At 41.8% G+C, this 16451-nt stretch overlaps 1 protein-coding gene across 1 annotated transcript in view; it reads left to right on the forward strand.

Moving 5' to 3' along the window:
* Positions 1 to 16451, forward strand: part of SHISA6 (shisa family member 6) — a 328227-nt gene that overhangs the window by 286941 nt on the left and 24835 nt on the right. The gene's annotated exons all lie outside the window — the stretch shown is intronic.

Genomic DNA, 16451 nt, shown 5'->3' on the forward strand with positions numbered 1-16451 from the left:
GGCAGAGCACAAGTACCTAGGTTTCCCTGTGTGAGGAGCTCCTACGGAGCAGAAAAGACCACTTTCCCTTCAGGTTGTCACAATGCAGACCTCCGCTCTGGCTGTGAGCTTTGAAGCTTCCCTCGCCCACAATTCTCTGCTTAATCTTTACGAGCATCTCTCTCTCCATCCAAAACAAAATTCCAACTGAGAGCTCAGGGGAGTGCCAGGGATTCTCTCCACATAAAGATTTGTGGCAGATTTTTTAATGTTATGGTATCATCCCAGTCATTAGCATGAAAATGCCCATAAATCTCCATCATTCCCTCCAGAGTCGCAAGCTGATAATTAGGAATCTTTTTTATAAGCTGAACACCAGAGCATTTCCTCAAGCATTCCATTGCCTCAGAAGAAAAACCTCTAGTGCTACATAAGGATTGGTGACAGGAAGCTCAGGAGGTATCCACCCTGCCTAAGCGTTGGCGGCAGATGCCAAGGCAACTCCTTGCACAGTCTAATTCCACAGTCATCAGATCTTCCATCGAAAACAGTAGGTCCAGTTCTAGTCCTGCTGCTTACCAGAGTAGGGGCCCTTGACAACACACCTAACTTCCTTCAGCCTTGTGAGCTCACTCACAGGGGCAGAATAAAGACTAGATTCCAAATGAATATAACGGCACCTTATGACAAGACACTAAATCACTGATGTGCTGGAAGACAAGCTGAAGGAGAGGGGAATCTCGGGTGGGAGGACCCCAATTCATAACCTGTGCCAATCTCCATGGTGTAAATATTCCCACTGTGGCAGACTCCAAACTACCTATGGTTAACACCAGCTCAAGAAATTCCTGAATGTTTGAAAATCTGCTCAGTGGATTCAATACTGAATCCTCATGTTGCAAGAGAAAAGGAGTAAGTAGGGGAATAGTGAATTATGTATTCATCTTGCACTCAGTACATTGGCAGTTTACGTAAGATAAGGTGAGCTACCTGTGGAGATATTTAACCTCTTATCTGTAGCTATGTGCTTAGGAACAAAAGCAAAGGCAGCTTCTTGTCTGAGTCAACTTCAGATTAATTGTTTTTTCTTTTAGCATAATGAAATTATGGCCCGAAGTCTTTGTTATGGAGTCAGGGTCTTGCTTTGTTGCCGAGGTTGGAGTGCAGTGGTACAGGCACAGCTCAGTGCAGCCTCAACCTCTCAGGCTCAAGCGATCCTCCTGCCTCAGCCTCCTAAGTAGCTGGACCACAGGCATGTGCCACCACGCCCAGTTAATTTATTTTTTTATTGGTAGAGATGGGGGTCTTGCTGTGTTGCCCAGGCTGGTCTTGAACTCCTGGGCTCAAGCAGTCCTCCCACCTCAGCCTCCCAAAGTATTGAGATTTACAGGCTTGAGCCACCACACTTGGCCCCAGGTTTTTATTTTCCTGTCACACCTGCACAGCTCACTGCTCATCACCCCACCCTCAGCATTAATTGGGCCCAACCTCCATCAATGGCCACTCACTTGTAGGGTAGAGCTGTCCTCCTGAGATGCTGTGCCCTCTTGGTTTCCATGAACCCCTGTAGGGTTTTCTGCTTGCCAGAGGGTTTATCAAAGTATTTCTTCCAACCCCATCAACTCTCCTCCACCACCAATAGTACTGTGGTTCTTTGTGTCTTAGGAAGGGCAGGGCTGGAGACACATGTTTTAGGCCACGCATGCAGAGGTGGCATGGTGCCGCAGTCAAGAGCACAGGTCTAGATTTCCTGGTCTCAGGTCCCACTGCCATTTTGCATTAACTATAAGTGTTGGCAGCTGCCTGATTTTATTTTTGTGCCTTGTTTTCTTCTTTGTAAAATTAGCATGTTGACTACGGTGAGGACTGAAAGAATTCCAGCTTCTAGGGAGGCTGAGGCAGGAGAATGGCGTTAACCCAGGAGGCGGCGGAGCTTGCAGTGAGTGGAGATCGCGCCACTGCACTCCAGCCTGGGGGACAGAACGAGACTCCGTCTCAAAAAAAAAAAAAAAAAAAAATGCTTAGAACTATGCTGAGCACATGGTGATGGTAGCTTTTACTATAATTGATAGGGGTCAGCGATAAGAAACAGATGGGCTCTCAAATGATAGTTTTTTTTGTTTGTTTGTTTTTTTGTTTTTTTTTTTTTTGCTTTGTTTTGCTTAAAAGGCTAGGGGCAGAGATTTGCTGGATTTTCACATGTTGGGCCAGGAAACACACACACACAAACACATACACACACACACGAATGTCCACACCCTGTGATCTGTACTGACTTATTTCACTTGAAATTTATGATTATAAATCTCAGATTGGGGTCTGACACTCCAGGTATCTTATTATTTTTCTCTAACATGTTTGTTTTTCCGCGGTAAGACAATCATCCTCAACCCATGTGGCCAGTGGAATCAGCTAGAGAGTTTTTTAAAAAACTACGGATGCCCAAAACCCACCGAAGACCAATTAAATCACTATAGGAATGCAGGAGAAAGGAGGTACCGATTGGAATATTTTGAAAGTTCTGCATTCAGGTGATTCTAATGTGCAGCCAGGACAGAGAAACATTCCCTTAAGAGGATTACTTTGTACCTTATCTTTCCTCTAATCCCCCTACTCTCCCTTCTCCTTTCAACCCCCAGCTGATGAACTTGTCTCATGCTTCACTGAGGAAGTTGAAGCTGTCTGAAGGAAACTTCCCTATCCACCCATGGTCAAAGCCATTCAAGTACCTCTGTCTGGAGCCACAGCCTCTCCCTTCTCCTCTACGGAGGAAGTGTGTTTCCCCAACTCCCACTTCCTCACGTGTTATTGGAAAGCTTGTCTTCTTTCCGTCTCCCTCCTTCACCAGTCCCTCTTTCTGCTCAAACTTTGCCTCTTCTCCTCCACAGAATCATTACCAAAGGTGCTCTGGTTTCTCTTAGCTTGGAGAACAGTAACAAAAGCAAACCCTTTCCCTTGACTACACAAACACTATTCACAATAGCCAGGAGGTAGCAGCAGCCCGAGCGTCCATCAGCAGACAAATGGATAAATAAAGTGTGTCCATCTATACAATTCCTTTTTTGGCCTGAAAAAGGAAGGACAATGACCCATGATCCAACATGGACAGGCCTTGAGGACATTATGCTGAGTGAAATAAGCCCGTCACAAAAGGACAAACATTGAACGATTTCACTTATGTGATGTATCTAGAGTAAGCAAGTTCGTGGAGAGAGAAAATAAAACAGAGGTTACCAGGTGCTGCAGTGAGGAGGGAGGAATGAAGAGTTGTTTATCGTGGACAGAGTTTCAGCTGGGGAAGGTGAAAAAGTTCTGGAGATGGCGGGTGATCACGGCAAGGACAGCAATGAACGTACTTAACGCCACTAAACTGTACATAAAAAATGGTTAATGTGGTAAACTTTATGTTATATATATTTTTTCACGATGAAAAACAATAATAACAGCTGTAAATACCTGGCCCCCACCAAACTCCCATATGTTTCTCAGCCCATAACCAGTCTGGTTTCTGCTTCCCCCACACCAACAAGCCTTCTCCAACCGAGGTCACCTTGACATGCATGTGTACAAATCCAGTAAATACCTTCTTTCTTTCCTTCATTTAACTTAGCTGAAGCATTCAACTGTCCTCTTGAGGTGCTGTGCCCTCTTGGTTTCCATAACATCATGCTTTCTCATTTTTAACTCCTAATTGCTCTCCTCTGTCACTGAACCCAAGCTTTAGGTTTTAGGTTGAAGGGGTTCCTTTGTTCTCTCCTAGACCTTTTCTCTCTCCTCTCTGTGTACACACTGTTCTTTTATCCAGGGTAATTTATCTAGTCTCATAGTTTTAAATACAATCTCCACATAGACGATTCTCAAAATTACATCTCAAGCCTCGACTTTTTCTCTGAACTCCAGACTCGTAAATTCTACTGCCTACTTGATATAAACACTTAGATGTTCCATAAGCATCTCACGTTTAATGTGTTCAAAATGGAACTTCTGACTTTACATTCCCCACCCCTCTCACCACCACCAGCTGTGCACCCAACAAATTTTTGCCCATCTCAGCAAAGGATGAATTGTTCGAATCTCAATAGCAACCCTAATTTCCTTACACCCCATATATAATGCATTAATAAATCCTAACAGTCCTACCTTGAAAATATGTCTTAGATCCATCCACTTTTCTGCACACCCATTCTCTATTTAGTCTAAGTCACCAACTTTCCTGACTGTTAGAGGAGCCTCCTTACTGGTCCGGGGTCTTGAATGATTCCTCTTCTTCAATGCTATCTCAAGCCTCTCTCCTTCTTGCTCTCAGTTGTGATGGTTTGGCCACACTGATCATTTCAGTGTTGCAACTATGCTTATGCTTAGCTTAGCTCATCTCTTTCCTGCATCAGGGCCTTTGCACATACAGTATGCACATGAGCACAGACACAGCCCATGCACACATTTCCCTCTCTTGCTCCTCTAACCCCATATCCATTTGCATGGCTGGCCCCTTCTCATCCTTCAGACCTCTGCATAAATATCACTTCCTCAGAGAAACCTACCTCGATTACCCTAATAGGCACCACCTCCTATTTTTATCTCTTCCTTATGTCTAATTCTCGTCTTTTTATCCTTATCACTATAAGCAGTTCTTTCTGTGTGTTTAACTTATTATTGCCTATCTCTTCCAATACATTCTTAACGCCATGAGTACAAGAATTCTGTCTGTTTGGTTCCCCACTGTATTTGTAGAAACCCCTGAGAGAGTTTTCACCTGGGACAATGGACACTCACTAAATACTTGCTTGACAGAATGGGGAACATTGTCATCATGGAACATGGTGCTTTGGATTTAAAGCTTGGGTTCAAATTCAGATAGACTTTTCTGGTCATGTTCTAGAAATTTATAACTCAGAATGTTCCCTCATTTTTATTTGCTAACAAAAATTTCTTTATTAAGATAACTGATCTCAAACACTATTAACCAGTGGATTATACTGTTCTTTAAAGCACGTTTTTGAAGACAATAATTAAATATATATATTGCACTTAAAGCAAGATTGTAGTAAAATTTAGTATGTATTTGGTATCTTTTTCATAAATTCTCAATATCAATTTATCCTTATTCTAAGTTTGGTCAAAATCCTCTTAAGACTTGAGGCTTCAGGTCAACCTGACTTCAAAAATACTTTCAGCTCATCTCAGGGTTGCTGGCTACATAACATTTTAGAAACTCTTCCTTGTGATGGCCACCTATCAAATAGAAGTGATGAAGAAACTGAAGGCAGGCGCAGTGGTTCACTCCTGTAATCTCAGCACTTTGGGAAGCCAAGTTGGGAGGATTGCTTGAGACCAGGAGTTCGAGACCAGCCTGGGCAACATAGTGAGACTCTATCTCTACAAAAAACAAAAATTAGCCAGGCAGAATGGCACGCACCTGTAGTCCCAGCTACCCAGGAGGCTGAGATGAGAGGATTTCTTGAACCCAGGAGTTCAAAGCTGCAGTGAGCTAGGATCACGCCACTGCATTCCAGCTTGGGTGACAGAGCAAGACCCTGTCTCTTAAAAACAACATAAACTAGCTAGGCTATATCTCTTATCTCTCAGCTTAGCTTTTCTCTCTTTGAAGAAACAGGAGTAGTGAATGGGAAAAATTCTACTTAGAGATATATGCAGTTTTTACATTAAGTGTTTTTCTATTTTTAAAATTATTATTATTATTATTTAGTGACTGGGTCGCTTTGTCGCCCAGGCTGGAGTGCAGTTGCATGGCCTTGGCTCACTACAGCCTCAGCCTCAGCCTCCTGGGCTTCAGTGATGCTTCAGTCCCAGCCTCCCGAGTAGCTGGGACTACAGACATGCATCAGAATGCCAGGGTATTCAGTTTCTAAATTTTGTATAGAGAAATTGTAGTTTGGGATATCAGGGGGATTTGGACACCAAAGAGACAGGCTGTTTCTGACGAATTAGGATAGTTTTAAGGGTGTGTGTTGGGGATGCCTGCCGTGAAAATGGTGTGCTTTGATATTTATTTAAAATGTGCCTATGTTTAGCTCCTTTATTCTCCATGTAGCTATTTACTGGAAAGTAAAGTAAATATCAGTTAAAGGTTCTCTATGTTGCCCAGGCTGGCCTTGAAGTCCTGGCCTCAAGCGATCCTCTCGCGTCCATGTGAGCCACTGTGTTTGTCCAACATTGTTTTAAGAAACCCAAACCCATGATCAGGATCTATTTCAGTAGACAGTATATTTCATATTATTTGTTCCTTATCACACGGAAGCATTTTCAACAAGAAATACTTTATAGTGACACGTAGGCTTCCAGAAGTTTCTTTGCCTTCCCAAGTTTCCAGACATGCCTTGAGGCTTCCTCTAGAGTCACTATCTCCAGAGCCGCTTTTCCAAAACAGCTTGTACAATTGCTTAAGCAGACGTTTTTGAAGATTTTTCTTCTTTTGCCAACGTTTATGCCTGGTTTCTTAGCAGATGTTAGTCTTGTTTCATCCAGGATACTGATGCTGAGCTCTCTTTGAGCCTCTAAAAAAATCCCATGGTAAGTTTTTAGGAACCACCAACTAAGCCTCTTGATTAACAAGCAAGGACTATGTGTAAAGGCACATTCTAGGGCTGAGCAGAGAAGTTGGAGAGATCTCCTGCTCGAAAGAAATAAAAGGCAGAAAACCACCCCGTTGGCTCCGACTGGATTTGCTGCTGTAGTTTCACTGTTGTCATTTCTAGCAATTTATTCCTCTCCTTGTCTGTGGGAGGATTAGAGTCTGCAAAAGGAATCTGACAAAACACCAAAAAGTGTAGCTGAATGAAAATGCTGAAATATCACTGCAGAGGCAGGCAGATGTCTCTCTTGTGAGCCAGGGAGATAGATATGCCTGAGAGAGGAGAAAAGAGCATTTGCACAAAGCTGGAGCCAGAAGTCAAAGTAGTAGCTTGGGATGTCAGGGAGTTTTGGCCACCGAAGAGTTGGGCTGATTCTGACTAACGAGGATAGTGTAGGGCTCTGCCTGCGTGGGCGCCTGGCTGTGAAAATGGCATGCTTGATATATATTTAAAATGTATCCATGTTTATCTCCTTGATTCTTCATACAGCTATTTACTGGGGAGTAAAGAGCTACAATCTTGAACTCTTTAAAAATAATACGGCTAGGCAGGCTAGGCACGGTGGCTCACGCCTGTAATCCCAGCACTTTGGGAGGCGGAGGCGGGCAGAGCGCCTGAGGTCAGAAGTTCGAGACCAGCCTGAACAACATGGAGAAACTCCATCTCTACTAAAAATACAAAAATTAGCCGGGCATGGTGGCGCATGCCTGTAATCCCAGTTACTCAGGAGGCTGAGGCAGGAGAATGGCTTGAACCCGGGAGGCAGACGTTGCAGTGAGCCAAGATCATGCCATTGCACTCCAGCCTAGGCAACAAGAGTGAAACTCCATCTGAAAAACAAAACAAAACAAAAAAAATTAAAAGAAAAAGAAAAAGGAAAGAAAAGAAGAAAAGGAAAGAAAATAAAGAAAATAAGACACATACCTTTCAGCTTGAATTAGAGGACAAGGTCACACTTCTGCCATCTGGTAATAGGACCCCAAAACTACTGAGAAAGGGACTGCACCCCATCTCTTCAGTTATGAAAAGATAACACCGAAAATCATAAGACAGCAACTTGTTTCAAAGGGCGGCAGAAAACAGGTATTCTAGAAAGACAAGTTGCTTTTATTTTTCTTCTATAGGTTAATATGGTCCATAATTATGAAAGAAAGTGTCCCAGAAGAGGTACACTGAACTCATAAAAGATTAGCAGCATGTTTTTAAAAACCAAGATATTTATCCAGGCAATGGGCTTACAGATAATTTTCATTTTATTTATTTTCTTTTTTTTTTTTTTTTTTTGAGATGGAGTTTTGCTCTTTTGCCCAGGCTGGAGTGAAGTGGTGTGATCTCAGCTTACTGCAACCTCTGCCTCCCAGGTTCAAGCAATTTTCCTGCCTCAGCCTCCCGAGTAGCTGGATTACAGGCGCCCGCCATCATGCTTGTCTAAATTTTTTGTATTTTTAGTCAAGACGGGGTTTCGCCATGTTGGCCAGGCTGGTCTCAAACTCCTGACCTCAGGTGATCCACCTGCCTCGGCCTCCCAAAGTGCTAGGATTACAGGCATGAGCCACTGTGCCCAGTCTATTCTTCTATAATTTCTGAATGTTTTGCAGCACCAGTCACTTCTATAATCTGACACTTGAAAATAAATAAAACTGTCCTATTTTAAACATCAAGCAGTTAGAGATAATCCCGCTATATTTTTTAGAAAAGTAACTCCCACACATTGGAAACCCAGATGGTGGGGGTAGATGATCCTTTCATGTCTAACAAATGAAAGGCCAGCAGGGTTTTGTGGTTACAAGTCTGATTTTTGTTTTTGTTTATATGTCTTTTATCTTGTTTCAGAAAGGAATTCAAAGAGCCTTTCAAAGGCAAAAGAGGATTTAAAAGGTGGAGTAAGTGAAACATCTGGAGGGGATAGAATTAAGCTGAATTATGTGGCGCAGGCATCTACTCACCTGCATATTTGATCTGGCCATTCCAACAGCCAGCCAGAGAAATGGAATCTTCTCAGTTATACGATTCATCATGCCCACAAGAAGAATATAGCCAGTCGTAGGGGAGATGTACATGTATTGGTATGGAGATGAGGCATTCTCCCAGTAGTCTCTTAAAGAGGATATTGGGAGGCCAGGCACAGTGGCTCACACCTGTAATCCCAGCACGTTGGGAGGCCGAGGTGGGCAGATGACGAGATAAAGAGATTGAGACCATCTGGCCTACATGGTGAAACCCCGTCTCTACTAAAAATACAACAATTAGCTGGGCATGGTGGCACACGCCTGTAGTACCAGCTACTCCAGAGGCTGAGGCAGGAGAATCGCTTGAACCCAGGAGGTGGAGGTTTCAGTGAGCCGAGATCGTGCCACTGCCCTCCAGCCTGGCAACAGAGCAAGACTCCATCTCAAAAAAAAAAAAAAAAATTGTGTTATAATAAACAAGATTATCACAAATGATAAGTTTTAATGGTTTTTTTATATACCAGTCTTTGTGGCTGGGTCTGGTGACTCACACCTGTAATCTCAGCACTTTGGGAGGTCGAGGAGGGCTCAAGGGTTTGAGACTAGCCTGGGCAACATGGCAAAAGCCCATCTCTACAAAAAATTAATTAAAAAATATTGGCTAGGCATGGTGGTGCACACCTGTAGTCCCAGTTACTTGGGAGGCCAAGGTGAGAGGATGGCTTGAGGCCAGGAGGTTGAGGCTTCAGTAAGCCGAGATCATGCCACTGCACTCCAGTCTGGGCAACAGAGCAAGACCCTATCTTAAAAAGAAAAAAACAAAAACAAAAAAAACCTGTTTTCAATAAACTAAGGGTATCACTCCAAAGTGAAGGTCAGTAAAAGCACACATGGTAGTGGCATGACCCTACCAAGGGGATCCCCTGCTCTCTGCTGATTTGGTGTGGCCCAAATATGGTTTCAAGTATCAGGATGAGTAAATGGCCTATATTCCTTTTCTAAAGTTCTCTCTGGATATCATTTCTTTCAGCGAAACTGTTGGTAAACACTGCATGGGAGGGAGCTGGAGACTGCACTCCTGGGTAGTGCAGATCCTCTGTTTTGTAATAGACAGTGACTCTGAAAGAAGGTCTCATTTGCTTGTGAAAACTAAGAAGCCTGGCTAGAGTCCTTGCCTAGTTTGACAGCAGACTGTCCCCACAGACACACTACTATTTTCTGCCTGCTCCACATGTGTACAGGCGGTCACCAGAGCATCGCACTTGTACTCTATGTAGCAGAGACAAAATCATTTTACCCTGCACAGCTTTGTAGAGCACAGGCAGCCACATGCCCACACTCTGAACGATACCAGGAGGTATGACTTGTCTCTCTAACTCCTGGTAACTGCCCCGGTGGTTCATCTCAGGGTCTTTTCTACTCAGAACTCAATGATAGTTCTGCGTTATACAGCTGAGTTTTCAGAACAACCCAGAATGGAGCACTTAAGCATTTTGCTGAAGCATTTTGCTTCTAGGGTTGCTTAAGAACCATCTGCATGGTGGCTCTGATCCTCACTAGCTTTTTGTTTTGAATTATTTTGTATTCATACATATACAATATTTGCACATATTTCTGGGGTACATGTGATATCTTGATGCATGCATATATTGTATAATGATCAAATCAGGGTATTTAGGCTATCCATGGCCTTGACAGCTTCTTGACGTTCATAAGCACTCCAGGTGAGATCCTGCCTACCTGGACCAAGTGGAAGGTGAATCCCATCTTCCAAAAGGGCAACCCTTTACCACCCAAGAATATAGACCTGTTTCTTTCCTGGACATTTTACCCAAAGAATAGGCCAGCTTCTGGCTTGATTAACCATGGGTTTGGATTCCCCAGGGGAGTGTTCCTCACCATTCCTATGAAGAATGATGGATGAGTCTTGGCTATTCCATAAAGCCCTCTGTAACATGTATTCCTGCCCTGTGAGGAGAATCATTAAATAATGTAGCAGATCACACATAAATATGGTGGGAGTTTCCTTGATCTTTGGTTCATGGACAGGAATCAGTTAAAGGTGAAGCTATAATCATTCCACATAGATGCTTTGTTTGGATTGAAATACAGAAACCGCCGTCTAGTATTACCATAAGAGTTGGTTAAAATGTTGCCTTCTTACTGAGTCGACTGCTGGATGATGTGTATGCCTTTCCAGCCATATAAGGATGAGAAGGATAATCATTTTTTTTCTATTCAGTTAGTATTATTTATTAGATTATTAAATTAGAAATAACCTCATGAAAAAACTGGTTTGTCTGGGTAATTACTGCCACAAAGAATGACATAGTTTAAGGGTTGGCACTATGAGAGTGGGTCAAATCTGGCCTGCTGTCTTTGTAAATAAAGTTTTATTGGAATACAGTTTCACTTCACTCATGTATGTATTGTCTACGATTCTAGAATGGTAGAATTAAGTAGTTACAAGAGAGACTGTATGGCCTACAAATCCTAAAATATTTACTCACTGCCTCTTTACACACACACACACACACACACACACACACACACACACACAATTGTCAACTCTTGATGTAGAACACCTTCTAAAAATCTGAAGTTATTGTTTTTGGTAGGTAGTCCCTAGTTTTTATTCACTTACACAAATCTCCCTAATATCCCTGAATCAGACCACCCTTTCTGATCCAATTGCCATTATCTATCAACTGGTCTCTTTCCACAAGGTATACTGGTAATTATGTACCCATCAGTATATCAGTTGTGTTTTTAAGGCAAAGAACTTTACAATAAACTTTAAATGTTATAAAATCCTAGAGAGTTCCTTCCAAATTTGGGGAGTTTGGGGTACTTCATAACCTCCTTCATTTGTTTTTGGCTACTCAATAGTATTTACCAAACTAAGCACTCATATCCATTGTAAAAGAAAAAATATGAATTAATTACAAATAAAATTTAATATTAAAAATGTGCAGGATCAATATAAAGAAGACAGCTAATATTTTCTAAGGTGCATAATAAAAGATTAAATTAAATGAGCGATATATACTGTGTGTCTCTGAAATGGGAAAATTTTAATTATCCCCAAATTCATCAGCAAATGTACTTCCAAACAGAAATTTGATTTTGCTTTTTGACAAAATAATAGTAAAAAACATCTGGAGGAATAAATGCATGAGACTAAAACGTACATACACTCATGTATAAAAATACAGATGGACAGTTGCACTGCTAGATAGTTATATATTGAAAGGTAATACTAGATAGTTATATATTGAAAGGTAATATACCAATTGTAATGATTAAAACAGTGGTGCCAAAAAAGATAGAATAGGCAGCATGCAATTGTATGTGTAATGAATTATGGTCCACAGAGAAAGCACTGAGACACAGACGCTGGGTGGAAATATTCACTTAATAACAAAGAACTGGCTGATATTTATGTGCACATTCTGGCAACCCAGGGGACAGCAGCACAGGCATTCAGAAGCACCCCAGATGGTGTCCAAGACCCAAGGAGATGCTTTTGGGCAACAGACTCCAGTAACAGAAGCCTCCATGATACAGACGTCACCAGATCCAGCTTGATTCTCCTTTTATAGTCAACTGCTGCTTATTTTGAGATAGTTTTCCAATCAAAATCTTGATTCCCATAGCTGCTACTCTACTATGAAAATAGTCTTAAATGGCCGGGCACAGTGGCTCACGCCTGTAATCCCAGCACCTTGAGAGGTTGAGGCAGGCAGATCACAAGGTGAGGAGTTCGAGACCAATCTGGCCAACATAGTGAAATCCTGTCTCTACTAAAAATACAAAAAATTAGCCAGGCGTGGTGGTGGGTGCCTGTAGTCCCAGCTACTCGGGAGGCTGAGGCAGGAGAATCGCGTGAACCCAGGAGGCAGAGTTTGCAGCGAGCCAAGATCACAGCACTGCACTCCAGCCTGGGTGACAGTGTGAGACTCCATCACAAAAAAACGAAAAAAGAAAGAGAGAGAAGAAGGAAGAAAAGAAAGAAAAGAAAAGAGTCTTAAAACTATGGAATAGTTTTTGGATGTAAGTTCGTAGTTCACTCTATAGGCCTATCTTTGGGCAACCCTCTCTTAACAGCTATAATCTAAGCAGTCTAGACACTCAGCCAACAAACTGTGCTGTCTTCCTCAATGGCTCAATATTTGGTATAGGATTAAGATGAATTGACATAAAACTGAGGAAAGGCTGCATTAGAACCAATATGTATTATTTTATAATAAACTCTTATCTCATGATGTAAAACAAAACAAATTCCACATATACTAAGATGCCAAAAGTGAAACCATACACGAATAAGAAAAACAATATGTGTCCCACCTGGGAATGGGAATAATCTCTTTCAGCATATCCCTACACTAGGCCCAAAGTCCCTGCTCAAAAATTGCTTTGTGAATTATAAATTAATAAATTACCAAAGAGATAAACCATAGAGGAAAATACTGATAAAGCTGACTACATTTGAATGTAAGAAATTTATGAGTCAAAAAATTAAATCATAAGACACATGATTTGGGGAGAAAATGTTATGATGTGTGACAGATGAGAAATCAATATCCTTTATATATAGGAGTCTCTAAGAAAAATTAAGGATAATTACCCTAACAGGGGAAAAATAGACAAAAGAAATTATCAAACATACTCAAAAGTATATCAAACCTATTTCCCCTATCAAACATAGGGGAAATGGAAAAATGATTAATTTCACTAGTTACTGATGAAACACAAAATATACTTGTGCATATGTTTCTAGTTGGCAGTGACCTCCCCCAAAATGAAAAAAACACCTGGTGCTGCTGCTCAGAGTGAGGGGAAATGGGCACAGTACTGTCACTCAGAATCAGACTTCTAATTCAGCACATTTCTGACACCTTGAAATTAGAACCCCTCTACATTCTGATTCTAGCAATCTTCCTTAGGGAAAACAATTAAGGACATACACTCAGGTCTGCCTGTTATGAGCCTTATTGATAACACCATTGAAATGGAAATGACCTGAATAATAATAAGGATTGGTTAAAAAAAAAAAAAAACCACACACACACACACACGTTACGATGTACTGATGTAGCTGAATGCTAAGCTACCACTGACAGTCATCATGGAAATGTGCATTATTGACTTAGGAAAACAGTGACAGTATTTTGTCATTGAAAAAGCACATCTCAATTTGTTCAGCATTGTTGCTTTTTTGTGTGGAAAAAAATACACATACACTTCTTTTTTTGTTCAGTTTTACTTTCTAGTTTTTCAACAATTATACATGTTAACTTTAGAGTTTTTAAGACATTAAAACCAGCCACAGCTGGAGTTGTTTTTAGAGAGGAAACAGAGATACTCAGCTGCTCCCAGAAGCCCAGCAAATGAGCAGAGAAATGGCGTGCTTCCTTCAGACGTGCCCCGCTTGATCACAGTTGAAGGAATGTCTCAGAACACCATGTTATAAAGTTCTAGCAGCATCCCTGACATGTCTGTTGTCAAGGTTAGTCATTTATTTAAGATGTTCTTCTTTGTGGAAGGCTTTCCATACTCAGGAGGAAAAGAAGACATGGTGTGTAAATTTTTCACAAACAAAGCAAGCGCATGTTTCAGAGCGAGGCAGCTGACCTCTGTAATAATGGCCGATGTTTCTCAAGTTAAGCTAACTTTCTTCACCATGGATGGAACTGCACAGCAAATGGTGAACTTCTTAATTGTTCTTTCTTCCCCATTGGCGATTATCAGTTGATGTTTGGTATGTTACTGCAGTATTCATAGGGACAGGATTCCCAGTGGACCAATAAAGTTTTTTCAGTTGTCTCTGAAACTGATTTGAGTAGAATGCCACCATGACAAGGTCAACTGTGCAGTATTGATAAACAAAGACACAGCTCAGATATGGTTAGTGAGGGTTAAGATGTTGGCTCTGCGGTCAGTCTGTCTGGGTCCTCAGCTGGTGCCATTACCCACAGCTGTGTGAGCTGGACAGGTTACTGCTCTGTGTGTGTGTAAATGCCTTTCCCCCAAATTCCTTTTTTGGGACATTTTTCTATGATGCCATGTCCTCCAAAGCTGAAGAGCATTTCCGTTTAATCACATACGATTCTCAGAGCAGGTTAGCTACAGATGGGAGTTTTGCCACAGTCTTGGAATTAGTATTGATAAACAAAGAAACAGCTCAGATATGGTCAGTGGTTAGGATGGCAGCTCTTCTGTTGGTCTGTCTGGTTCATCATTACGCATAGCCAGTACCCACAGCTGTGTGACCTGGACAGGCCACTGCACTGTGCCTTAGTTTTCTCATCTATAAAATGAGGCTACTACTAGTTTCTAACTCTTAGAGTTGCTGTAAAAATTAAATAGAGCAATATATGTAAAGAATCTAGTCAGCCCCTAACGTTTATTGAGTCCTTCACATTGGTAACATTGACACTAATCAGTGGCTCCATGCATGGATTCAGAAGCAATGCCTTAGACGGGAGGAATAAGCTTTAGTGATCCATGGCACAGTATGGTGATTATAATTAATAGCCATGCATTGTATATTTCAAAATTGCTTAAAGATTAGATTTTAAATATTCTCACCACACAGTATTGATGAGTATATGAGGTGATGGATAGGTTAATTAGCTTGATTTAATCATTCCACAATGTACACATGTATCAAAACGTCACTTTGTGCCAAATAAATACATCCAATTTATTATTTGTCAAATACAAATAAAATTTGTAAAATGCCTTATGACATCCAAGCAGAGGAAATATGAGAAATTAGGAGATGTGAGAAGAAATTCAGTCAGAAGTCAGATGATAGAAGATAATGATGTAGAAGAGAAAATTTCATAGGGTGGAGAGAAAACTGAAGCAGGAGAAGTTTGGAGTGACACATGTTATCAATTGACCAGCGCCAGCCAATGGCTCTGAACTGGGATGTAAGTGGTGCAAGAATTAGGGAAGAAATAGCCACCAGGGTCTTCCCTAGGAGACAGCAGGTAGATCAAGCCACATGTACCATATCCAATGCCCAGCCGAGACGTGGAGGAATGTCTGATGGGGCAGCAAAGTGTAACACTGGGTATCAGAAAGAGCATGTGTGAGCTCTGAGATGATGGTGCCTGGTGCCCAGGGAGCATAGATCCTTCTTTTTTTCCCTTCCTTATCTCTCTCTGAGTGTCCAACCAAAAGGGAAGAAAGCAAAATAAGGGGTGTGTGTGTGTGTGTTTGTGTGTGTGTGTAAATGCCTTTCCCCGAGATTCCTTTTTTGGAACATTTTCCTATTATCCCACATCCTCCCCTTCAGTGAGCATTTCAGTTTAAGCATACACAATTCTCAGAGCAAGTTAGCAACAGACAGGAATTTTGCTATAGTCTTGGAATTAGAGTTCTGAATTCAATGCGGTCTAAGGGCCAAGGCCTCTCAAAGCGGAAGCCCATGACCTTCCCCATTCTATCAGGGCTTTTTTTTTTTTTTTTTTTTTTTTTTTCTTTTCCATTTCATTCCAGCCCCTGCAGGCTGGAATGAAACATATCCCACCTCTCAGCACATAGTGATCTCCAGTGGCTTCCCTGAGGATTAGCAAAGGGAGCTCCACATTGTCTCCACTGGGCATATGGTTACCTGGAAATAGGCATGTTGGTGCAGGACACTATACCTACTTTCCTCCCTTTCCACTCCGAGAGAACTTCTCAGGGACCTGGCAGACTACGTGAGTGTGAACAACAGGGTTCACAACAAGACCCTTGCCTTGCCGTCAACAGCCTTTCAGGATAAAGTCAAAGTCAATTTGGCATTAAAGTGCCATAATGTAGCCTCATTCTGCCATCTCTCATCTGCACTCCTACCAACTCTCTGACTCAGGCCCCATTCTCTCTCTCACGTTTGATTCTTGGCCTTCCTTTCGGTGAAAGAAGTCACCTCCCCTGG

Source organism: Piliocolobus tephrosceles, chromosome 16 (assembly GCF_002776525.5).
Source record: "Piliocolobus tephrosceles isolate RC106 chromosome 16, ASM277652v3, whole genome shotgun sequence".
Lineage (NCBI taxonomy): Eukaryota > Metazoa > Chordata > Mammalia > Primates > Cercopithecidae > Piliocolobus > Piliocolobus tephrosceles.